The sequence below is a fragment of the Sus scrofa genome, chromosome 4, assembly GCF_000003025.6.
Source record: "Sus scrofa isolate TJ Tabasco breed Duroc chromosome 4, Sscrofa11.1, whole genome shotgun sequence".
NCBI lineage: Eukaryota > Metazoa > Chordata > Mammalia > Artiodactyla > Suidae > Sus > Sus scrofa.
In genome coordinates, this window is record NC_010446.5 from 117,097,980 (window position 1) to 117,125,390 (window position 27,411).

Genomic DNA, 27,411 nt, shown 5'->3' on the forward strand with positions numbered 1-27,411 from the left:
AGTGGGCCTATAAGAAAGAGGGTATATCTATTAACAAATACAAAATAAGGACAAAAATTAGGTAAAAATACTCTGTACTATGATTAACTGTCAACAGGCTTTGATGAACTTTCTTATATTGTTAAACTTCACTCACAGTGGTTGAACTCATGGGAGGTACTAGTTTGAGCATGTAGGAGACACAAAGGAAGAAGATAAACTACTTAAATTTCTGTATTTTAAAATAATTCAAAAAGCCAGAGAAATTAACAATGAAATTGACCATTTAAACAGATGGTCTTTTTTTAAAGTATGTGTTTCAATATTTGTCCTTTAAAACAAGATGTATTTAATAAGCGATTTGGAAGAAAGAATACTTCTCATTCTATTATAAAATTTCTTCCTCTTCTCCCCTTGCCAATCATTACAAGTTGTCTCTCCCAATAAGAATTCCTAGTCATCTTAAGATAGCCAGCTTCCCTACCCCCATCTTCTCAAAGAGAAACCTGTATAATTGTGATTTTTTTAATCCAGTGTGATATCAAAACCCTGTATCAAAATCAGTTGGATCACTGAAGGCAAAACATATTTCTGGATGCCAACTGTCTCCCCTCTTATCCAACGCCCTGGTTATGAGTAAAGACGTCCAAACAGACTTTTGCTACCTAAGGTAGCCAAATTAGGAGTAAACAGTTTAATACTTAAAATAATCAGTGCATTGCAGTGACAATAGAGGGTTTAGTTCTTTTAAATTTGAAAAACTAAATACAAAGAAATACAATATTGTGTCATATGGAGATAAAGGAATGAGAAGCGTGTCAGTTGTACAGATGTATCATATAAAATGAAAATGTGTAGGAGTTCCCTGTAGCCTAGTGGGTTAAGGAACAACGTTGTCACTGTTGTGGCTTGGGTCACTGTACTGGTATGGGTTCGATCTCTGGCCCAGGAACATCCACATGCTGCAAGTGTGGCCAAAAAAAAAAATTAATAAAATAAAATAAAATGAATAAATAAAAAGTTTAGCACTTTCGAAAGAAAAAAAAAGTTGATAGAAAATGTACTTTATTTTACATTAATGAATTTTTGGTGCATATACAAAAGAAAGATCAATTCCAGTTTTGTATTTTCCTTTCCATAATGGGTAGGTGAGATGAGTCAACTTTTTGATATTTACCGAGGCCATATCCTCTTATTTCAGAAACCAATTAGACACCTGATTGAAAGAAAAAGAAATTTAGGTTACATTTGATTGACAAAGTCACATAAAACCCACTGACTTATATAGTGTCTTTAAAGAGTCAAAGGCAAATCGTAAAACACCTAATCACATCATTGAAAAAGTCAGAATTTATGAAGAATACAATAATCATTCTAATTTCTCTGAGCAAAACTTGACTGACCTGTTTTTGCTTTTAGTGAATCTTGGAAGCAAGAGTTTAGCCTTGATGGAATTATTATATATTAATATATTTCAATGGAATGAAAATGATTACTTTCTATGGTAACAAAGTTAACAATTTATAACTCTCATGTGACTCGACAGACTTGAATTTTCTAGAATTAGGAGCAACCTCTGGCTATGCGGATTCTCACTTCCCAGAGTTGAGATTTACTTTTTTTTTTTTTTTTTTTGTCTTTTAGGGCTGCACACACAGCATATGGATGTTCCCAGGCTAGGGGTGGAATAGGAGCAGCGGCTGCGAGCCTATGCCACAGCCATAGCAACGCCAATCGGAGCTGCACCGCAGTTCAGGGCAATGCCAGATCCTTAACCCACTGAGCAAGGCCAGGGATCAAACCCACGTCCTCATGGATAATAGTCGGGTTTGTTACTGCTGAGCCACAACAGGAACTCCTGAGATTTACCCTCTGTTCCAAAATCAACTAACTGGAGGCACGTAGAATAGATTAGGAGCATCAGTTCCATTGAAGGGTGAAGCCTGAAGCTGAGTCTCGCTGTGGATAGTCTGTGTACCTGGTGACCTAGAAGTAGGCCTGGGTGCAGGGAGCCTCTGCATTTATTATTATTATTTGCAGACTTTTAAAAAAATTAATTTTTATCAAAGTAGAGCTGGTTTACAATGTTGTGCCAATTTCTGCTGTCCAGCAGAGTGACCCAGTCAGACATGTACATACATTCTTTTTCCCATATTATTTTCCATTTTAATGCCCTCCTTGCATTAGTGCCTCCCTTTCCTTGCCTAACGCTCCGTCTACCACCTGGGACTAGAGCTAGATCCTGAATATCCACTCTGCAATTACCTATCTCTGATCAATCAATGCTCTCCCTCAATCCTGCCCTCCAGGTCCCCTGGCTATTGAGTTATATCAGGAATGGCCAGAAAGCTGCGATGCTATAGCCCTCCCTGATTTCAGCACTGTGTCCTCCTCATCCTCCTTCATGGAGTTTTAGGAGCTATGACAGAGTCCTGCAGAAGACCCAGTTGGAGTAGAGTAACTTGGGAATTCCTGTTATGGCTCAGAGGTAATGAACCCAACTAGTATCCATGAGGACGTGGGTTCAATCCCTGGCCCTTCTCAGTGGGTTAAGGATCTGGCGTTGCCATGAGTTGTGGTGTAGGTTGCAGACATGGCTCAGATGTGGCATTGCTGTGCCTGTGGTATTGGCCGGCAGCTGCAGTTTCAATTTGATCCCTAGCCTGGGAACTTCCATATGCCACAGGGGCAGCCCTAAAAAGCAAAAAAAATAAAAAATAAAAAAAAAAATAAAGCAGAGTACCTTTACCAACCCAATCAGGGTGTCCCCCCAGAACATTGAATCCCCCCACAATTCAATCTGGGTGAATCGTGTCCCCGCCCCCCAAAGTTCATACATTGAATTCCTAACTCCTAGTACCACAGACTATGACTGCATTTGCAGAGAAGGTCTTTAAAGAGGTAGCTGAGTTAAAATGAGGTCCTTAGTCTGGGCCTTAACCTCACCTGACCAGTGTTCCTATCAGAAGAGGAGATTAGGACACAGAGAGGATGCAAACCCACAAAGAGAAGACCTCGAGGGGGCACAGGAGGCCACCGCCTGTCAAGGAGAGAGGCCTCGGGAAAAACCAAACCTGCCAACACCTGGATCTTGGACTGCAAACCTCCAGAACTGTAGGACCATGAATTTCTGTTGTTTGAGCAATTCCAGTCTCTGGAGTTTTGTGACAGCAGCCCCAGCAAACTCTTGGAATGGGAAAGTTGTAAGAATGACCCAAAGAGAGTTATCGGTAAACCTGCAGAGACAGTAAGTTAAAAGTGGGATTGTTCTGGACAATTCAGGGGGAATAGTCAAACAAATGCTAAGCTCTAGACAGCCCGCCCCGAGGAGAGGATGGGAGAAAGGAAGTGGGAGGAATTCCAGGCTCAGGGAGCTCTTGAGGATCCAGTAACCTGGGTATGTACTAATCCTCATGAGATTTATATTTTCAAAGCCCGCTCTGGTATCATGTGGCAGAGGGACTGCCGAGTATGGAGGGGGAGACCAGAGCATCAGGCTGTTGCAAAGGCCTTGAAAAAAGATGATGAGATCTTGCCTGACATGTGGGAGTTATGGAGGGGTTGGTGGGAGAAGACATGCAAGGAATACTAAGAAAACCGAACTAACAGACCCTGGTCACAGAGTACACAGAGGGGACAAGAGACAGGTCAGGAAAACAGCTTTGGTGTGGAGAACTTAGGCAATGAAGGTGCCATTTACTAAGACAGGAAATAAAGGAGAAAGATCAAGTTTGCAGAGGAGCTTAAAGCCCTTTCAAAAATGGCTAATAGTGATCCTGGGTATATAATTTTTGGGCTCCCATTCTAGACTATGGAATGTAATACAGTTGGGGTTGACTAAAATTAATCATTTGAAATACTTGTTAAAGTGGAATAAATCTCCAACTCCTGTTTGAAAAGATCAGTTAATTTAAACAATCACTTAAAAATGTACCAACTATGACTCTATATGACTCGAAACTACATCCATCAATAGTTGACCTCTTTTTTCTAAGAATTCTCCTCTTCCTTGGCTCCATTAAAAGCCAAGGTTCTCCTCCTGGTGACCCTCTCTGCCTCTCACTAGTTTCTGCTACTCCAACATCCTCAAAGGAAACCATTCCTCAAGTCTCTGCCATCATCCTTCTCTTCTTCTGCACTTTCTACCAGGCCATCTTCTCCACGCCTACATCTTTGACTGTCTTCTCTGTTCAGGAGACTCTGAACATGGATCTTCAAATGACAGATGTTTGTTTCGGTTCAGATGCCCATCTAGCAATTCAGTCTCACGTGTTTCAAAACAAACCTAATCTTTCCTAAGTTCGCCTTCCTGGTGACGTCCCTCTTTTTGTGAATGGCAGCATGATTGTAATGATAACATATATTGAAGCATCTTATTACTCAAGGAACCATAAGAACACATCTCCTCACTGGAAAATGGATGTGGTCTATCCATGGTCAGTGGAGACAATGTTTGGCTGTATTGAGTTTTGGCTGTTTGGGTGGCAGGAAGATTTGGTCGGTCAACCTTGAAACCAGTTGTTGACTGGCTTCTTGGATGATCAGTCATTGAGATCGTCCCTTCGTCGTGAATCATCAGGTTTCAGTAACTTTATCAACAGTCATTGATTCATTGATTCATTCAGTAACTTTATTAATGAGTCATCCATCCATTGATTCAGTCAATAAATAGATGTAAGGAGCCTGTCTGCTACCCAGAAGGCACTGGTAGGTCTGGGGGGACACGAACTAGCCATATGACTATTGTCCTCAAGTTGCTGCGCTTCTGGTGAGGGAACTAACATGAAAACTGATTATTTCAGATGTGTGGCAATTGCCTTAATAGAAGCACCTACAGGGAGCTCCAGCAAATCCTTAGACAAGAAGCAGGCTTACCTCTCACTATCCCAGGCCTACCATATATTCATATTTTATATTCATATTTTAAAGAGTATGTTAATAAATCCTCATATTTCTCAGGGGGAAGGTAAAGATAATGTCTAAAGTTGATTAATTAAGAAGTAACAAAACATATTATTTAAAGATATGGAGCTAACCACTGGAAGAACTAAAAATAGAAAAAATTCCAAATGATTTCCCTGGGAAAATAAGAGATGGGTGAGGGAGCTGGAGCAGGGACTGTGCTTTCATTACATACACTTGGTTCTATCCTTCTATCTGATGCCAGCACTTTCGAAAAATAAGAAAAATGGAAAGCTCGTTTAGGTCTTTCTCTTCGGGCCTTTCTTCTGTCCATGGCTTTCACAACTAGCCCTCAGTTTTTGGAATGGAGAACGAACACATTGACTCAGGAGCTCCCTGGCCCACTGTGTACAATTCTATGCATCTCAATATATTTGTGGCTTGATTTCCACGTGTCAGGCAGGGGGATATGGTGGCGGGTAAGAGGGGCGTGGTCCTCGCTCTTACGGAGATTACACAGGTGGAAAGGGTGAGTAGAAACAAGTTGCTGTTCAATTTTGACCTCCTCTCCTTCTGTATTTAGTCAGCTGAGTAGCATGACGTGCACTAGTGCCAAGGAGTCATCCGAAGTGTGTGAGCAGTTAGGGAGGTTTGAGCCCCAGGATGGAGCACCACCATGATGCTGGAGGAGAAGCCATGAGGATATAATCCTGATCCCTGAATTCTCTTACAGGAATATACACAGTTAACAGTTTCCTGCCTCAGCAGATGGAATCAGGCACAAGTATAGGGGAGTGTTTAAGGGTACAGACTCCAGAGCCAGATTGCCCAGCTCAGAATTTCAGTTCTTTCACTCGTGAGCTGGAAGCATCAGTTACCAAACCTTGATGGGGCTACAATCCCTCCTCTCTGTCAAGAGAATAAAAACCGCAGCTACCTCATGATTGTAAGAAGTCTCTTATCTCAATTATTTAGAAGAATGGCTGGCAGAGTAAATGTCCAATAAAAGTAACATTATTATTGGGTACACCTGGATACTTCAAATGATTAAAGAATGATACTCCAGGAGTTCCCGTTGTGGCGCAGTGGTTAACAAATCCGACTAGGAACCATGAGGTTGCGGGTTCGGTCCCTGCCCTTGCTCAGTGAGTTAACGATCCGGCGTTGCCGTGAGTTGTGGTGTAGGTTGCAGATGCGGCTCGGATCCCGTGTTGTTGTGGCTGTGGCGTAGGCCGGTGACTACAGCTCCGATTCGACCCCTAGCCTGGGAACCTCCATATGCCTAGGGAGCGGCCCAAGAAATAGCAAAAAGACAAAAAAAAAAAAAATGATACTCCATACCATTCTTCATAGTGATTAGCAATGGGATCCTGCTGTGTAGCGCTGGGAACTCTGTGTAGTCCATTATGATGGAACATGTAATGTGAGAAAAAAGAGTGTATACATGTAAGTGTAACTGGGTCACAATGCTGTACAGTAGAAAAAAATATATACATAAATAAAAGATAAAAAAAATTTAAAAAGAATGGTACTGATATGAATATTTTATATCCATGTGTACATTGGTTTTTAATTTTAGGATTCAGCATTCTTATCACAGAGTATATGTTGATTCGTCATTTACAAATGTAACTGTTTGTTTGTAGAGGGTCGCCAAGGCCCAGAAACAGATCTGGAAAGATACACGTGATGTGGTTGATGGTAATCCCCTTGTTGGAGAAGTAGATTGGAAATGGTGAGGAAACCTTTAGATTTTACCAATTGTTTGGTTTCCTTTTTACGATGAAAATATATTCACTAATTTAAAAATAATTTTGTAAAGGTCAGAAAAAAATGTTCTAGTAAAGAAGTGCTGGCAGTGTGTTGGAGATGTGAAAGAAGGTATATTTACATTCAGATAACATTTCTACCTTCACTGGTTGAAAACTCAGTATGCACTAAGCACTGCACTAGGCTCTTTAGTGCAGACAAAGTACATGTAGACTCACTCAGTTTCTTGCAAAGGCTCATTGCCCTCCTTTTGGAGCTGGTATGACATGAATTTGAGCTAGAACTTTGGTTTCAATCAGAGTATTTAATCATGGCGGGCAATATAAGCAAAAGCAAGGGGGAAAGAGAGTGTGGGAAATAGTCATGGAACAGCAAGCAGTTGAGTTTGGACTGATCACAGAGTTTTGGAAAGAGAGTGTTGAGTTAGGCTTGGAGAGGTAGGTTGGACTCAGTGTGCCGAGGGCCAAGGAGAAGGCATTTAGCTTTATTTATTCAAATGGGTGAGAATCACGGAATGATTTTGAGTAGAGGACCAATACAATGTCATAAGAAGAATATTTTTGTATTAGTATGTAGGATGGATTCAAGTGAGCTTCTTCATGGAGTTTAAAATGGTCCATTTAAGAGAGAAGGAGAACCTGACCTAGTGGGTAATAAGGAAAATAGGTAAAAGAGATAGATAGAAATAACGTGCGAGAGATACAAGAAACTAACTGGCTGGAAAAATTCAAATACTGGCAAGACATGTAGAGAGGAGGGATTTACAGGCTATTTCAAAGCTTTCAGGAGTACCTTTTTAGTAAAAACAAAAAGGTTGGTAGATATACAGTTCCCCAATGATACTATTCACAAAAACCAGGAAGTCACCAGGAAAGCAATCTAAGGAGAGTGACGGGTTTGTGTCCAGACGTGTTGAGACTGAATTGCTAGATGGGCATCTGAGCTAAAACAAACATCAGTTGTTTGAAGAGCAATGTCCAGAGCCTCTTGCACAGAGAAGACAGTCAAAGACATTAGCATGGAGAAGATGGCCTGGTAGAAAGTGCAGAAGAGGAGAAGGATGATGGCAGACACTTGAGGAGTGGTTTCCTTTGAGGATGTTGGCATGTTAGAAAAACTAATGAGGAGTTCCCGTCGTGGCGCAGTGGTTAACGAATCCGACTAGGAACCATGAGGTTGCGGGTTCGGTCCCTGCCTTTGCTCAGTGGGTTGACGATCCGGCGTTGCCGTGAGCTGTGGTGTAGGTTGCAGATGCGGCTCGGATCCCGCATTGCTGTGGCTCTGGCGTAGGCCGGTGGCTACAGCTCCGATTCAACCCCTAGCCTGGGAACCTCCATATGCCGCGGGAGCGGCCCAAGAAATAGCAAATAGACAAAAAAAAAAAAAAAAAGAAAAGAAAAACTAATGAGAGACAGAGAGGGCCACTGAGAGAAAAGAGGAGAACCAGTGTCATGCCTGTAACGGAACCAAGAAAGAGAATCCTGGAGAAAAAAAGAGAGAGAGAGAGAGAGAGGTCAACAGTTTCAATGCAGCAAGAGAGTTAAGGAAAATAAGAACTCAGGGGGTTGCTTCCTTCTCTGTCACCAGGAATGCCTTAGTAACAAACAGGCAGTTAGAATAGCCCATGAGCCTGAAGCACACCTGACGCAAGTCCCCACACATCTGTCTTTTTTTTAGGGCCACACCTGCAGCATATGGAAGTTCCCAGCTAGGGGTCGAGTCGGAGCTGCAGCTGCTGGCCTATGCCACAGCCACAGCAATGCAGGATCCGAGTTGGGTCTGCAACCTACATCGCAGCTCATGGCAATGCCAGATCCTTAACCCACTAAGCAAAGTCAGGGATCGAATCTGCATCCTCATGGATACTAGTGGGATTTGTTACCGCAGAGCCACAGTGGGAGCTCACCCACACATTTTCAGGATGGATGGAAAAGTCAAGTCAAGAAGAAAATATGAAGATATAGCTGGAATAGACTCAGAATAAAGATAGAAAAAGGTCTGGAATGAAAACAGGGCCATGGCTACATGAAAATCTGATTACCCAGAGCTGGGACATTTTTCTTTGACCCGTGTCCCATAAGACCTTGTTAGGAAGAATATATTGAAAGCCCTGTATGCCTCAATCTGTGAGTCACATAAACCAATGACTGCAGTGGAATGTTGGGGGCAGGGCAGATTTCCTTTAAAAAGCACAGATTACATCCTTTTCCTACTCCATCACTTTCCATAGCTCTTTGCTGCCTGTATAATACTTTCTAAACTTCTTCTCTTGGCAGTGAAGAGCCCCCATAAATCGGGTCCCTCTCAATATTATTTTTCACTGTTTCTCAGAATAAATCCAGGCTGGTCTACTCACTGTCTTCCCAATTTCTTTTCACACCCACACCTGCACTTTTGCTGATACTATTTCCCTTGCATAGAATAAACCTTCTCTTCTCTGTTCCTTTGGTCTGTTAAATGACTAAGGCTTAAATCAAGTACTCTTCTCTGTGCAGTTTTTGTTTGTTTGCGTGTTCGTTTGTTTGTTTTTTACAATACAATTCCTATGCCATTTATTTTGGGACGACTCACTTGGCACTTGGATGTTATCTGCTAATTTGTTTGCTATTATACTTTCTTTATATTATAAGTTTTGTATTTTTCTTCCTTTTCCTTTTTTGGCTGCATCTGTGGCATGTGGAACTTTCTGACCCCAGGGATCAAACCCCCACCACAGCAGTGACCCAAACACCATTTCAGTGACAAAGTCAGATCCTTAACCACAAGGGAACTCAAGGTTGTAAGTTTCTTGAGGGCAAATTTTTTTCAATTTGAAGAGCATCTAGCATAATATTATTTTCCAAATTCAAGTTGCTTTGTTCTGTTTGCTTTTTAAGGCCACACCCGTGGCATATGGAAGTTCCCAGGCTAGGGGTCAAATCGGAGCTACAGCCACCAGCCTATACCATAGCCCCAGCAATGCTGGATCCAAGCTGTGTCTGTGCCACACCACAGCTCACAGCAACACCAGAATCCTGATGCACTGAGCGAGGCCAGGGATAAAACCCCTATCCTCATGGATACTAGTTGGATTCATTTCCACTGTGCCACAACAGGAACTGCCAAATTCAAGTGTTCTAAAATTGATGTATCTAAGTGTATATTCTGATGAGTATTGAAAAACATATATACCTGTGTCTATGTACCCACTCTCCCAATCAAGATAGACAACATTTCTAGCCATGTCTACTGTCTCAGTAGACATCTGGCTCAGCTTCAGGAGGAAGAGGCAGGACCAGAAGGGTGAATCGTAAGTTTGAGGCCAGCTAAAGGGATTGATTGGATCATCTGATAAAGTGAAAGGCAAATACTAAAGTCAGATGATGCAGTATTTTGTATTGAGCAAGTCTGGGATTGTGCAACCTGTGGATTACTCAGTCAAAGTTCAGTGACTGACAGGCAGCGGTGGAGACCGAGGCCCCAGGGTGGCCATGCCAAAGCCAGCTATGATCCTCTAGCTGGGACAAGCTGACCTCAAAAGAACTCTAGGAAGTTGAGGGTTACAGCACAGGCTGCTCCAACCTGAGGATCCAAGGTGATGAGATTTCTGGGAGCTTCTTTATTAAAAACATTTGCTCAGTGACAGACTGCTGATAAAAGGGATCCCTTGGCTGACTTGAATGTTTGGCTGCTTTATGAGTAAAACATCCCACTCGATTTCCCAAATGGGAATTGCCTTCGACTAAGAACATGCGAAAAGGCTGAGAGACTGATCCCAGCAGAATTAACATTATACTATATTACCTCTACCTTAAAACAGAATTTTTTAAAACATAAATCAGATCAAGCCATTCACCTGTGCAAAACCTTGCACTAGCTTTCCAAATTACAAAAGAAATCCAAAATTCTTAACCATGACCAACAAAGGCCCAAGCTGGTCTGGTTTTGCATCTACGCTCCCAGCACTGGCTTCACTTAAACTGCCCCTTCCTACTGGTTCTTAGACGTGCCAAGTCATTCCAAGACCTTTGCACTTGCTGTCCTCCTTTCCAGGGATGCTATTCCGCAAGCCCTTTGCTTTCAGGCATCCACACTTTGTTCAGCTCTATCAGCTACTTAGAGAAGTCTGGCCCAATATTTCTATCTTTCCCTTGCCCATTTTATTTTTCCTCTTAGTCCTTCTCAGTATCTGAAAATACACTGTAATTTAAATAATTTACCTGTTTATGGTCTGTTTCCCTCACTATAATGTTGGCTTTTATAATCTTTCTGCTTCATTGTTATGTCCCTGTGACTAAAGCAGTATCTGAGCATCTTCAAAACTCAATAAATACTTGTTGGATGAAGGAACGGGTTTTCGTATCTTCCGAATTAAACACCACACATATCATCTAGCCCAACACGCTTGTTTCATAGAGGAAGAGACCTATCACCTGAGGTGAAGGGGTGAAGGTTATCTTGGGACTACTTCTTGCTCTTGCTCCAGAACCCTTCAGCAAACCATGCAGCCAGTCATCTTCCAGCCACACTCTTTTGTGCCTTGATGTGATTGGCAATGCACAGTAACTAAAAGGTATTAGTCAAAGGCCCTTGTCTTTTACTTTCTACCTCTCTGGGGTCTCTCCATCTCCTCTCCCCCTCCTCTCCCTCCGCCTTTCCTTCAGGTAATCCTTTGAGTTACACTCTTGGCCCACCTTCCCCACTGGCCCCCTAGGTAGTCAAGTCCATTGCACCTGTATGCTAATGAATCAATACCTCCAGCCCAGATGCCTCTCCTTATCTCCAACTCACATGCTAACTCCTTACCAGACAGCTCTGTCTAGATGCCTCTGGGCATTACACACTCAGTATTTCCAAAGCAGAATTTATTCCCCATCAAAGCAGCTCTTCCGCCAGTGCTCCCTATCCAATGAATGAGGTTATCCAACCTGGCAAACTTCTCGCACTCTGTTCCCCTCAAATAATCCTAAGGAGGTGTTGATTCCACTTCCCAAATATTTATTGCATCTAATTCTGTCATTTTCACTGCCTCTAATTTTATTTATACTTCTCATCAATTCTTACATGGATGAATATAAAATTGCCTAATTATTTTTCAAGATGCAGTTTGCTACCCTTTAATGAGGCATCAAATCAATTTAGTGGGTCATAACAAGCTTTTTTTTTTTAAATCTCTTATTTCTTTGTACAAGGCAGAAATTAGCAGGATCAAAATTAGTAGGAACACAAAGGCATTTACTGGCAGCTTTTCCTTTTTTGTAAAGGTCAAAGTACTCAAAACATTTCAAACGAGCACAAAGACACATCTAATAGAGAAAGCCTGTTCCCTGCCCCCATTCACTTAAACTGAGTGGAGAAATGTTTTGTATCAACAGCACTCAGTGGATAGCAACATCAAATATAGTGGCGATTTAGTTTTAATGTGATTTGCATATGCATTATGATTGTTTGAAAGACATTTCGTTTCTCTGCAATGTTATTCCCTGAAATTCATATTCATCGTGCTTCCTGACCCAAAGGGGTGAGCTCCTTGGAGTAAATCCTTCTCCCACCCTAACCATTAGCTCTAACCGCCATCTTGGATTTGAAAGTGAAATTCAGTACTCTTGCTTCAGAGTGGTCAGTACAGTTTTATGTTCTACTTCCATGGTCTAGTCAAGAGCTAAATTTTCCACTCATTATAAAATTTTCTCCAGCATCAGTTAGTCCAGTATTCACGTCTCCCTCAAATTTTTCCCCTTTCTGAAGCAAGTTCTGAATTTGGACAGTTGTTCCAAGCCTCGCCCTACCTGCTTTGTAGACCAGAAGGAAACACTCTTCCATTTGTCTCAGTGTCTTCCTGTCCCAAGCACAGCCAGGCAAACAAGCATCTCCAGGAAAGGTATGGACTCCTTGCAGCAGGGGAGCATCCTGTCGTCTCCAGATCTACTTAGCCTGCCAGTCCCAACCTCTGGGCCAGTCCAAGCCTGTGGCCACATGGGGGACTGTCCTCTGCACCCCATGGCCCAGAAAGACCATTAGAATGAGGACCATGACCAGATGAGGAGACTGAGGCCATGGAGAGAAAGGAAGGTGGCTTCACTTTTGTGGTGGAGGTGGGGGGGGGAGGTCCTTGCTCCCAGGTGGCTTGTGCCTGAGGTCTTATGTCCCAAACTTCCCTGTGACATGTCTCCAGCAGCTTGCTCAACTTGCCAGAACTCAAATTCTTAAAAACATGAAACAGAATGAAACAGAGAAGAAAATATCTGAATGCAGCGCATGCAGGGAAGTTCAACCGTTTTGTAGAGTTGTGTATATTCAGGGTGTACAATGTAACACTGAATTGAAGGATTCCATTCTAATTTGTTACCCTGACTTCATACTTGATGCCCTCATATTCACTCAGGTGCAAGAGCTTAAAATCTGGAATCTCTAAGCACTGCATACAAAGACAGACCAAGCTGGGTTGAAAACCTGCCTCTGCTATTTAATGATGTTGTGATGGTGGGAGAGTTATTTTAACATGGACCCCGGGATATTCTCATCTTTAACGTGAGAATAATAACATCATGTATTCAAAGTTGCAGGGCAGCCCCATGCAAGCCTCTTTGAATCATTTATCTCTAATCTTTGCAAGAATCTCAAGTTATTTATTTTTATTCTCATCTTTTTTTTTTTTGTCTTTTTTTTTAAGGTCTACACCCACGGCTTATGGAAGATCCCAGGCTAGGGATCGAATCGGAACTGCAGCTGACAGCCTATGCCCCAGCCACAGCAACAGGAACCTTCATCCTCAAGGATACTAGTTGGATTTGTTTCTGCTGTGCAGCAATGGGAATTCCAAGAAGGGCTTTTAAAAAATTGGGCAATGGGGACCTGCTGTATAGCACAGGGGACTCTGCCCAATATTCGCTGATAATTCACATGGGAAAAGAATCCGAAAGAGAATGGATATATGTGCATGTATAACTGAATCGCTTTGTTGTACCGCAGAAATGTTCACAACATTGTAAATCAACTCTACGGCAATAAAACCTTTTTAAAGAGATTACAAAAATAAAAGATTAAAAATTAAAATAAATAAATAAAATAGAAAATCGTTCTTTAAAGGGCTCACAGGAAGCTGCCTACTTAGTCACCAGAACAAGCCGCTCCCTTCCACGTTTTGTTTACTCTTTCTGCTTTCCCTATTTATTGTTTGAAATTGATTTTCCATTCCTCTAGTGAGCACCATGTTCCAAGCAGACCTGGGAAATTCAGTTTATATACATACTACCTACTTATCAGCTATTTTAATCAGGAGTGACTGGCTGTGAACACGGACGCTCGGCAGGATGGAGAAGCATTCGGTAGGACAAATGAAGGGTGGAGCACCTAGACTTGGAGGGGACAATCCTGAGGGTGCTTTGCATTCAGCAGCCCATCCCTGCAGCGTGGAAGAAGTGGGAGGAGCCATCGCCTCAGACCTTTGCAGTGGTTGATATGAAAGAGTCACACAGGACTTCTCTTTGACGTATTGGAAAAAAAAACCCCAAAAAACAAAAAACAAACCGTGATATGAGCTATAGCATTACCTGGGTTTAACTGATACTTAAAAACTACCCCCTGTTGTTATCATTTCTTGCAACTAAGCTCTATTGTATCTGAGCTACAACCTATGAGAAAACCCTAAGAGGAAATCCCAAGAAGAACAGAGTTTTCAATTTTCTTTCTTTCACCTTCTTTGCTTGTGAATCAAATTAGTATTAAAGGCTCCAGAACAAAACCAGTACTACTCATATCCTGTTTAGGTAAGCCAAATGACATACATGTTTATTCAGAAACCAAAAGTTCCTTTCACTTTTATTATTTTCCACACTAGTATTTCAAAGGATCCTAGACTCTTCCTCAAAGAAATGGGAATTTGACAAATGAAATTCTCTGGTCCATGACCTGAAGGGTTAATTTTTTAAAAAATTCTCTGAAAAATGATCAGATCCAAGACACAATACACAAAAGGGACCTTTAAAAACATCATCACAGTATGAAAACTAGACAAAACATTAGACAAGAAAAAGACAACTTGTGCTGTAACACACAGAAACCTCCCGGCTGCCATAATATCCTCAGCCAGCACAAGATAACAGGATTCTATCTAGTGATGTGTGGGAGTTAATATGTAGAAAAGAAAACAATGGCTTATGGGTAGTGGAGGCACAACGGAAAAATTCATACATCATATCATACTTGACAGGAAGAGACTATGGATCAGGTTTAATCCCCTGTAACTTATTCTAAGGCATATGGTACAGGGACTCTGAAATGAAAAGCGTCCTCTCTTAGGTTATTAAATGTCTGAAATAATAAGCCAGAGATTAAGACATGGAAAATAGTCACCCATTCCTTCGGCAAAATAATTTATAGGACCTCAGCTATGTGGAACCAAAGAAAATGAGGAAAATACAAAAGCACACACATTAAAAAAGTAAAACATATTAATGAACTTGACAAAAATTATCGTCAGATTAAGCACATGCTGCTTTGAAGGAAGTGAAAATATGGCTTGTCAGCCAGGCCAGAGTGAGGTGACATGGCACAGAGAAGACGCAAGGCCAGAGCACCTGAAAAATGTGCACTGAGTGCTCCCTTCGTGTATATCATGGTGCTGTATGTGAAACGATCTTTCTTAAATAGTTAAAAGATGTTATTTTGTAACATTCTTGGGTTTGCATTTTTATATACACAATCAAATAGTTCTGAGATTGGGATATAATAATATTTTAAACTATTTTTAGCTTTAATCCTGTTTAGACATTATAAAGAAAACTAAATGGTAACGTGGAGCAATTGCTGAACTAACCTGGGTTACAAGCAATTTATGGAAGACAAAAGCGTTGTGTTGTATACACGTGTAAATGATTGTACGTGCGTGCACACAGGTGCGTGTGTGTTGAGGGGGGCAGCGTCCAGTCTAAGTGTATTAGAGGAATTCGGCAGATCCCGTCTCGTCGTCTTGTTCAGCATCTCAAAACAGCCACTCTTCAGCTTGGTTTTTCAGGTTATTTGGCCACCTCTTTTGGCAACAGGAGAGCCTTTTATCAAGTGTCTTATTTATATTCCCTTACGTATAAGCTTGTTGGCAGCTAACAGATCATTTGCTTTGTGTTTATAGCTTCAGAGGAAAATGGCTTTGGTTACTAGCAGAGTTTTAGTCTGAGGCACAATGAACAATTATGCTTAAAAAGCTGAGCATCGGTTTCACTGTTGATATACACAAAGCATGTGGTATCACATAATTACATGTGAGGTTTTTTATGTGTAGCAAGTTTGATCACATATAAAATCATATAAACTCTGACTTAATTGAATGTTTCACATCTATTCTCCAAATAATTATGATGAGTAAAGAAGCCAGACAAGGAAGCTCCCTTGTGGGGCAGCGGGATCAGCGTTGCTGCAAAAAAATAAAAATAAAATATAAATAAAAGTAAATGAAAAGCCTACATGCCATTTGACTACATTTGTATACAATTCTAGACAAAGTAACGTCATCTATAGTGACTGAAAGGGGATCATTTGGGGAGAGAGCAGGGAAGGGAGAGAGGGAGGGATTATGAGGGACCCAAAGAAAGTATTGGGGTGCTAGAAAATTTGTTACCTTGATTGTGATGATGGTTTCATCGATATATGCATAGGCTAAAACTTATCAAAACTGTATAGTCTAAATTCTGTGCAGGTTATTGTACATCAGTTATATCTGAATATGGTTTTTTTAAAAAAAACAAACTCCAATCTTTTTTTTTTTTTTTTTTTTTTTTGTCTTTTTGCTATTTCTTGGGCTGCTCCCTCAGCATATGGAGGGGCATATGGAGGTTCCCAGGCTAGGGGTCTAATTGGAGCTGTAGCCACCAGCCTATGCCAGAGCCGCAGCAACGCGGGATCCGAGCGCATCTGCAACCTACGCGCCACGGCTCACGGCAACGCCGGATCGTTAACCCACTGAGCAAGGGCAGGGACCGAACCCGAAACCTCATGGTTCCTAGTCGGATTCGTTAACCATTGCACCACGATGGGAACTCCCACAAACTCCAATCTTAACTGGCAGTCACTCCTTTCTACAATGAACTGTGGCAATGTAACGCCTGTATATCACACCCATCTGGGGATTAAGGTGAAAATTCAAAATAAGAAAGCAGAACCTAGACGTACAGTTGCCAGGAGGACAGGTCCGTCTTCAATGCTGTATCTGGAGGTCCCGTCTCCAGTGACTTACTGCTACACATTTGTCCAGCAACACTGAACAGTCTGCGTTCATCATCACAGAACCAACAACCATCCAAGTCCTCACAGAATACGATTCCCTGTGGTCTCTCAAGAAGCTAACATTAGATCATGTCTCAGAGGATTGTAACTGCATAAACCATGGGGCAGATTTAGTAGCTTTTATTGACACGGGAAATGGGGATGGAAAGAGATGATACAAGGACAGGAAAGGCAGCTTGCTATCTTTATTTTACCATCAATATCTGCAAGAAGGGAAAAGGATTTTGAAAGATAGGAACTTGGTAGTCAAAGCACCCCTGCCGTCCATTGCATATTTCAAAACTATAAATTTGATCATGTCATTCCTGCTTAAATATCTTACGATGGCTTTCCTACTAGCCACTGCCGGTAGGAAAAGCCCTTAGTGTGTTTTACCAGGAGCTCAGGATTTGACCCCTGTCCACTTTTTTAGCCTCAGCACATCTCTCTGTCCCTCACCCCAACTACAGCCGTTCTGAATGCCTTATTCGTCAAAGCTTTTCATGCTGTAATGCACTTTGGGTTCTCCAGGAAGCAGGCTCAGGCAGGGTTTAGTGTTCAGGATGTTTATTAGGGAGTGTTCTTGAGATCAACACCAGTGGAAGGGAGGGGGCGGAAGCAGGATTGGGAAGGAGGCGACATCCAGCCATGACGCAAGCCTGACAGCCTCAGCCAGTCATGTGGGGTGCTATGAAACCAAAATGACCCAACAGAGCTGGCAGGTGTGTGTAGGGAGGATGTGACCTTGGGCAAGGAGGCTCTCTGCAGCTGAGGCAATACCTGAAGACGTGGCCAGCTCTTGTTAGAGCCTGCGGAATCAAGTCCACCCTTAAAGGGCATCTGGGTAGGGCATTTGCATGTTCACCGAAACATAGTATTTACCTTGTGTGAAACCCTCTTCCCTTCCAGTTCACCTAGGTAATTTCTGCTCATCCCTCAGACGTCAGTGTAATTAATTCTCACTTCTTCAGAGAGGGATTCCCAAATTCCCGAACGTGATCGGCTTCTATATCAGGTCACATTTTTTTTCGTACCATCCTTGTCATAATCCTTATTATACTTATTTGTGATTAGTCTCTAATTTCTGTTTTCTTCTATACAGTGGTATCTCCTGGAGGGCAGAGACAACTTCCATAGTATTCACCTCTGAGCCTCAATGCCTACCACAGTGTTGGCACATAGTAGTTGCTCAATAAATATTGACTGAATAAATGGATGATCCAAGGTTTAAAGACCATTGCAAAGATCAAAGGCTCTTACCAACACATCTGTTTTGACACATGCTAAGACTTGCTGCCTTATGATGTCAAGGCGAAAACTTCATTCCAGCTCTATAGCCAAACTGCTCAGTCCTTTAGTCCTAGTTGGATCCCATCCTAGCCATGTGACCCTGGATAAGTTAAGTAAACTCTCTAAGCCTCAATAATAATTATGATAATGATAATAATTATAATCGATAATAATGACAATACTAGCATAATAGTATATTCCCCGTAAGGCTGTTGGGAGGGTTCAATGAAATAATCTATGTAGAGATTTTATCAAAGCCCCTGAAATACAGTGTGGCATCAGTAAAAGTTAGCTGTACTTGCTCTTATTATTATTTAGCTTTTAGCTGTAAGTTGAAAATATACTTTAAAAATGAGAAAAAAATTAGGAATAGATTTTTTATATTTGCTATTAAAAATGCACCCAAATAGTAATTTTTTGAAAATTAGATCTTTGTTAGATTTCCCTACACTTAGCCTGCAGTTTAGAATTGGTTTTTATTTTGTTTTATGTATAGAAGATGGATACCTTCTCATTACTTAGGGTCTTCCAAGGTTTTAAATAAGGCTGTTCCTGTCCTGTCACACAACCTAGGAATTTATAACTCAGTGTGTGCGTGTGTGTGTGTGTGTGTGTGTGTGTGTGTGTGTGTGTGTGTGTGTGTGTGTGAGAGAGAGAGAGAGAGAGAGAGAGAGAGACAGGGGAGGCAGGGAGGGAGAGGGAGATACTTTTGCCTTTGTCTGAAATGCCTCTTCATACCTTAGGAGATTTCTATCCGAATTGACTCATCAGTTCAAGAAACACTTCCTGGACAAAGCTTTCCCCTGCTTCTTCCAGGTTGCTCCTGCTTTTACCACTTTTACCCTAAGCCATTTCCATACCTGGATTTTTATTCTGAACCGCCCCCTGTTACATCTCCTTATTAGATTGTGAGTTTCCTTCCTTTTTTTTTTTATTTTTATTTTTTTAGGACCGTACCTGAGGCCCGTGGAAGTTCCCAGGCTAGGGGTCAAGTCAGAGCTGCAGCTGCTGGCCTACACCACAGCTGTAGAAACACAGGATCCAGGCCTACACCACAGCTCACAGCAAGGCCAGATCCTTAATCCACTGAGTGAGGCCAAGAATTGAACCCACGTCCTCATGGATACTAGTCAGATTTGTTTCCACTGTGCCACAACGGGAACTCCTAGATCCTGAGTTTCTTAAAGGCAGGTCTTCTTCATCTTTTATATCTGGCACATGCAGACACTCAATAAATGTTTGTTAAATTGGTTTGAATTAGAAGAAAAACACCAGATCACTTCAGAAGGATACACATGATGAAGGGGTTTAGATATGCTCAGAAAACATAGAATTTAATAAGCTAGAGATCAAATATTTTCTTTTTAATGTAAATATAACCAATACCCATCTTGGTAGAGTATATTCCAAATGTGAGTTCTTTATTTAATTCTGAGTGTAAAGATTAAGAGAACACAATATATCATGATGGGTCAATAACATAGTAGGAAAGATGATAAATTTAGAGAAAGTGAGGTACTTTTCTGGGTGCCAGGCAAAAGAAACTGAAACCACTGGCAACCACGAAAAGGTTAACAGCAAGAGTTGAACTCAGGATACAAAGGCCACAGTGAAATAAACAATGCTATCCAGAAAGTTTTACAAGTTTATAATTCACTGAAAATGCTATTCATTAGTCAGTTTTGAAGAATGAAAAGTAATAGCGAAAAGAACAAACTGCTTTTCTGGAAATGCCTCATTTCTTTACATGTCACAGTAATTTAACTTTTTCTTTTTTATTATTCTTAACGGTTCTTTCCATTTCTCGAAAATCTCATGCACTTTACAGAACTGGTATTTGCTGAGGTTTGTGATTACAAGACCTTGCACGCAAGGACTCCAAGAGCTTATCTTCAATCTTAATGAGATGCCTCGAATTATACTCTGAACTTAAAAAAATTGTAACGGGATATGTTTGAGCTATTATATATAAGAGATAAAAGACCGATCTGGGGAATTTAGTGCTGAGAATACACAGTGCCTACAATTAATAGGAACAAATTCTGAAATCTGACAGTGCTTGCATAATTTAACAATAGTTCGGTAAATCATTCTTTCCGCTTGGAAAAGATATGAAAGGTGATGCTGTTACAAAAACTCCACTTAGAATAGAAATCTTTTTTTTCCTATGGAAATAGAATTGATTTACAAGGTTGTATTATTTTCCAGTGTATAGCAAAGTGATTTATTTATATGTACATATATATGTATACACATACATATTCTGCTTTATTCTTTTCCATTATGGATTATTACAGGATGCTGAATATAGTTCCCTGTGCTATGCAGTAGTCTCTGTTGTTGATCTATCTTATATATAGTAGTTTGTAACTGCTAATCCCAAACTCCTCATTTATCCCTCTGCCACCTCTTTTCCCCTTTGGTAACCATAAATTTGTTTTCTATGTCTATGAGTCTGTTTCTGTTTTATAAATAAGCTCATTTGCATCATATTTTAGATTCTGCATGTAAATGATATCATATGATATTTGCCTTTCCCTGTCTGACTTAATTCACTTAGCATGATTATCTCTAGGCTCACCCATGTTTCTGCGAATGGTGTTTTTTCATAGAATATAAAACATTGTGTATATTGTGTTTATCCATAGCAGTGTCTGTCTTCCTGATAGATTTTGAGAACATCAAGGAAGAAAATACACCTTATTCATCCACAGCACCTCGAATGGTGCATAAAACATGGAAGATGGGAGTTCCCGTTGTAGCTCATCAGATTAAGAGCCCAACTAGTATCCATGAGGATGTGGGTTGGATCCCTGGCCTCACTCAGTGGGTTAAGGATCTGGTGTTGCTGCAAGCTGCGGTGTAGGTTGCAGATGCAACTGGGATCTGGCCTTGCTGTCTCAGAAGAGAAATGTCTTTGAAATCTCACCCTTCTTCACCATTCTCAATTCTGTGCTACACTCTCAAGGTCAATTGCACCGGCACCCTCACTGGTCCCAATACTTCGATCTAGTCCTGTCTCTCTTCCTTCCTGCCTTCAAGGATTCCTTTCTGCACGGCACAGGGAGAGGAAAATGTTCAGGAGTTAACTATCCCCAAGGACAGTATCGATGATTTAAAATGCACTATCTCTGATACCATATATGGTGGAACTCTATTGCTGTAGTATTACTACATCAGGAGATTAAGGGAGATTTAAAAATTGATTCTAGGAAACATGGCTGTTGCAGTACTGGTGGTGACATTTAAACTCCCCTCTTTCTGACACTGGCTATCTTCACTCACTTGCTGGTCATGTCATCTTTTTGTTGAAAAGATCACTACTGAAAAAAAAGTTTTTATTACCGCCTCTCCCTTTCTTACAGAATAAAATATAAACTCTTTGACTTGACATACAAAGAAAAAGACATCCTTCCCAGTACGCCTCTGCTTTTCCAGGCGTGTTTACTTCTCCTCCTATAGCATATTGTAAACTCCAGCAGGTCTGGACTTCTCACAGTTCCTCAGACTTGCAGGCCATTCCCTGACTCTATGATTTGCATGTGCTTGTTTCTATCTGGAATGACCTTTCTCCTTTTTGGCCTAGCAAGTTCCTATTCGATCGTCAAGGCTCAGCTCATGTGCATGTCAATAGGTTGGAGACTTCCTTGACTTTTCCAGACTGCTAAATTGCTCATCCCACAGAACACGCAAATATAATAACATTCCACACCACGCTACAATCCAGTGGACAGAAATCTTGTGTTTCTGACTCTCTGGCTGTGAGATCTTCAAAGCTGTAAGCCCTGTGTTTATTCAAATTGGTAACTGTCCTGGTCCGTTTGGGCTGCTATAAAAAAAGTGCCAGTGACTGGTAAACGCCAGACATTTATTTCTCACAGTTCTGGAAGCTGGGATGTGCAAGATCAAGATGCCTTTGATTTAGTGCCCGGCAAAAGCTGTTGTCCTGGTTTGCAGCCAGGCGCCCTCCTGCTGTATCCTCACCTGACAGAGAGCGATCGGCTCTCCTACGCCTCCTATGACGTCACTACTCCCATTCATGAGGGCTCTGCCTTCACAACCTCATGACCCCCCAAAAGTCCTACTTCCAAATACCATCACGATGAGGAGTAGGTGTCCGCATGTGAACAGGATACAATCATTTAGTCCACAGCAGCATCTCTGACACACGGTTCTTAATTTTAACTGAAGAAGAGTGGTAGGATTAAATGTGGTCCTGAAAAATGAAATTTTCCTGACCCTCCCCCTTTTTATCCTCCGAATGCAGCTTAGAAACAAGCTTATTGATGCACGCTATCCACTTACATGATTTTAAACATGTGATTGCTTCAAGAGGCACTTAGTAAAATCATTAAGAGGATACAATTAGCAAAGAACGAAAACCATTAAATCCAAATAAACAAAGCAATGGTAATAATAGCTAATATTTATTGCTCAACTACCATGTACTAGGAAGTGTTCTATTCCTTTTATGCGCAAGCTCATTTAATTCTCACAAAAACCCTATTAAGTAGTTATTGCTGTTGTAAGTCCCTTTTAAAATTTAGAAAACCGAGGTGCAGAAAGGTTCCCCAGGACTACACAGAGCTAGTAAGTGGGACAACCCACAACTGTGGGTACAATTTGAACCCAAGTAGTCTTGTTCCAGAGCCGTGTTCTCAACTCCCATACTACATGAATAAAAAGCCATGAAAAAACAGGTGACTAAGATATCTTTTCAGAAAGATTCAATGATCCCATCTCTGTTTTAATTCTTAGGGGAAAGATTCATATCAGAAAGACCTATGTACAAATAACCAATAAAGCTGTTTAAGACTAAATTAAGCCATAGAAAAGTCTATAATGTTTCTGTAGAGTGTGGTTAGGGAGGCCAAGTAAGACTCAGTTGTAACCCTAACACCATACACAAAAATAAACTCCAAATGGATTAAAGACCTAGATATAAGACCAGACACTATCAAACTCTTAGAGGAAAACATAGGCCAAACACTATCTGACATAAACGACAGCAATATCTTCTCAGATCCACCTATCAGAGTATTGACAATAAAAAGAAAAATAAACAAATGGGACCTAATCAAACGTCAAAGTTCCTGCACAGCAAAGGAAACCCTAAACAACACAAAAAGACAACCCACAGAATGGGAGAAAATCTTTGCAAGTGAATCAGCTGACAAGGGATTCATCTCCAAAATTTATAAACACCTTCTGCAGCTCCATACCAAAAAAACAAACAACCCCATCAAAAAATGGGCAGAAGATCTAAACAGACAATTCTCCAAAGAAGATATACAGATGGCCGAGAAACACATGAAAAGATGTTCAACATCACTCATCATTAGAGAAATGCAAATCAAAACCACTATAAGGTACCACCTCACACCAGCCAGAATGGCCATCATCCAAAAGTCTACAAACAGTAAGTGCTGGAGAGGGTGTGGAGAAAAAGGAACCCTAGTACACTGTTGGTGGGATTGTAAATTGGTGCAACCACTGTGGAAAGCAGGATGGAGATTCCTCAGAAAACTCAAAAGAGAACTACCATTTGACCCAGCAATCCCACTCCTGGGCATCTATCCAGAGAAAACCACGACTCGCAAAGACATGTACTCCGATGTTCATTGCAGCACTATTTACAATAGCCAAGACATGGAAACAACCTAAGTGTCCATCAACAGAGGAGTGGATCCAGAAGATGTGGTATATATACACAATGGAATATTACTCAGCCATTAAAAAGAACGAAATACCAGCATTTTTAGCAACATGGATGGACCTAGAAACTGTCATGCTAAGTGAAGTCAGCCATACAATGAGACACCAACATTCAATGCTTTCACTGACATGTGGAATCTGAAAAAAGGACAGACGGAACTTTGCAGAACAGATGCTGACTCACAGACATTGAAAAACGTATAGTCTCTGGAGGAGACAGTTTGGGGAGTGGGGGGATGTGCTTGGGCTGTGGGATGGAAATCCTATGAAATCAGATTGTTATGATCATTATACAACTACAGATGTGATAAATTCATTTGAGTAATAAAAAAAATGAAAAAAAAAGACTCAATTGTAAGAACTGAATTGAAAGAATGTAACAAACACTGATTTATCAAGGAAGCCTCTACAAACTATATGTCTAACACCATGGTACAGGATTTCGGTATATAAAAGAACAATAAAACGGGACTCCTGTCCCAAAGGACACTTATTGCAAAAAAATGTGACCTCTCATACACAAAGTAATTAGAGAATAAATAATAAAATATTTGTGTGTGTGTGTGTGTCTTTTTAGGGCCTCACCCATGGCATATGGAGGTTCTCAAGCTAGGGGCTGAATCAGTGCTGTAGCCGGCCTACGCCAGAGCCAATGAGGGATCCGAGCCATATCTGTGACCTACACCACAGCTCACAGTAATGCTGGATCCTTAACCCGCTGAGCGGAGCCAGGGATCGAACCCCTGTCCTCGTGGATACTAGTCGTGTTCGTTAACTGCTGAGCCATGACGGGAGCTTCCTAGATAATAAAATCTTAAATTTTGTGGTTCAGAAATAAGCAATTATGAGAGTTCCCTGGTGGTGTAGCTGATTAAGGATCCAGCATTTTCACTGCTGTGGCTTGGGTAGCAGCTGTGGTGCAGGTTCAATCCCTCATCCTGGAACTTCTGCATGCAGAGAGTGTAGCTAAATAAATAAATAAATGCAATTACAGAACAGCAAATATATGTTAAATAGTCAAGTTATTTATTTTTAAAAGTAATTTTGAAAGTGAAACTGGGCATTCTTTTTCTCAAATGCTGCCAGAATCATTCCACCAACAGAAGTTTTATAAAATTACTACTACTATAAAATTCCATAGAAATTAAGCTTAAGAGACAAAGAACAAAACTGAAACGCAAAGTTCTAGGTTGAATTTTCATTTAAAAAAAAAAAAAACCCAACAAGCTTTGTTTTAGGGTATGAGTTAAATGGAATAGCATTAGGAAAACTGCCTCAGGAAGTCAGAACACAATATAAATCAGTCAAACTTTCCATACCTTTCTAATCACAGGAAATCTTAAAATATCCCTCCATTCTGTCTGTGTGTGCAGCAAAGCAAAGTCTCTGAGACATTCAAAATATTTTCTAAGGTAGAGATTAAATTTTTTATCACATTAAAGTAACAATCTATACATGAACATTATTTATATATGTCATTCCAAAGAAGGAGTGTACATTATTCAAGATAGAAGAAGTCTTTCTAAAATGTAATGAAAGAAGAAAAAAGCAAGAAAAGTAGAGTTAACTAAAGCAAAGGGAATGAAAGAAAACAAGATCTTTCCTGGCCATTCAGTGCGAAAAAGTTTCAAGCTTGTTGGGCTGATAATTAACTGCAGAAACAGAACTAAATAGCAGATTTTCCATTGGGCAGCTGGACATGTAGAGAAGAGTGGACTTAAGGGGCCAAAGAACTAAGAGAGAGACCAGGGAAAATAGAGGCGGCCTTGAGACTACAAGATTAAAAGAGAGCTTGGCCAAAAATATCCTGGCCCTTAGATCTTGAACTTAGAAATTGAGAGAGATGTCCTGGATTAATTATCTCATGGCCAGAAAGTTTGGCATCACTTGCTTAATTAGGCATCTCAAAAGGGTCAGTGCAGGCATTAGGTCCTCAACCTCTTGAGAAACCTGGCTAAAAATATTTAATATCTTTGAATAGACCTCTATGAGTTAATCTTATTTCCCAAATTAATTACTAAGGTTTTGCCTTTGCATATTGTTTTATACTTGAACACTCTTTATAAAATTATTCTCAAATTGTTTTCATAGGGATATGTTTATTTCTGTGGATGTATGTGTTTATTTTCCCCCAAATAAATCTCTGTAACTTGTTCCCAAGAAGGTGACCATCCAGCTCTTCCTTCCCTGCATCTCCTCCCTTGCATCTGGGCTGGTTTATAACAGCTTTGCCTAATAGACTTCAGTGAAAAGGATGCTGCGTGACTTCCCACACTGCCTCCTAGGCCTTGAAGCTTCTGCTTGGGTCTCTTGGAATGCTCGCTCCTTAAGTTGTCATGTGGTGTGAAGCCCAAGCCAAGCTTACAGAGCACCCGCTTGGAGAAAAGAAAGATGGAAATGCCCAGTAGTCCCCAGCTGTTGCAGATCTTAGCTGAGCAGGAGACATGGGAGTAAAGAAGCTTTCCCAGAACTCCAACCTCAGCTGTCAACTAATTGCAACTGTTTGAAGAACCCCAACTGAGAAATGCCCAGCTCTGTTTGGGCAGAAAAGTGAAATGTAATAACAGATGATTACTTTAACCTACTGAGGTTTTGGAGTGATTTATTTTTTTTATTTATATTTATTTTTTATTACTCAAATGAATTTATCACATCTGTAGTTGTATAATGATCATAACAATCTGATTTCACAGGATTTCTGTCCCACAGGGGGTGATTTATTAACACAGCAATAAATAACTGGAATAGGTAATAAACTTTTGAGGACTGATCTAATACTTCTTGATTTATTTATAATACTTAGTATAAAGTTCAGCACCATCCTATCATTCTGCTATGTAACCAATTCTATATAGCTATCATATATTTAACTGCACAATACCACCATACTCTCTTTATTTCATTGGGCGCAAAAATAAGTTGTTACATTTTGTTGAAATTTGTAAGCACTATAAAATAGTGCAATAAATGTGGTATACACATGAGTAGAATCCAGAAGTTTATGTTAATGAAAAGGGATCATGTATTCTTTTTAAAATGCAGACGTTATTTTTCAGAGCAGTTTAAGGTTCTCAGGAAAACTGAGTGGAGAATACAGAATGTGACCACATACCCTTCCCCCCATATATGCAGAGAACTCTCCCAGGTCAAGATCCCGCATCAGAGAAGTACCTTCGTTACAATGGATGAACCTGCACTGACGTATCATTATCACCCAAAGGCGTAGTTACATTATGATCATCCTTTGTGTTGTACATTCTATGAGTTTGGGCAAATGTATAATGACACGTACTCACCATTAAAGTATCATACCGAATAATTTCATTGCCCTAAAAATCCTCTGTGCTCTGTCTACACATCCCTGCCTCCCCTCTAACCCTTGCTAACAACTCATCTTTTTATGGTCTCCATAATTTCGCCTTTTCCAGAATGCCAGAGAGCTGGAATCATATAAGATAGAGCCTCTTCGCATTGGCTTCTGTCACTTAGTAATATGCATTTAAGATACTTCCAGGT

General features: G+C 40.7%; 1 long non-coding RNA gene across 4 annotated transcripts in view; it reads right to left on the bottom strand.

Annotated features, from left to right (window-relative positions):
- Positions 1,014-27,411, bottom strand: part of LOC106508363 — a 169,992-nt gene continuing 143,594 nt past the window's right edge. For 3 of the 4 annotated variants that reach the window (XR_002343569.1, XR_002343566.1, XR_002343568.1), the window contains 3 exons: positions 15,449-16,042; positions 12,420-12,835; positions 1,014-1,195 (listed from right to left, as the gene is read on the bottom strand). This is a non-coding gene — a long non-coding RNA (uncharacterized LOC106508363). Of the gene's footprint in view, positions 1,196-12,419; positions 12,836-14,394; positions 16,043-27,411 lie in introns of those variants that run through there. The other variant, XR_002343567.1, reaches the window with a different exon arrangement.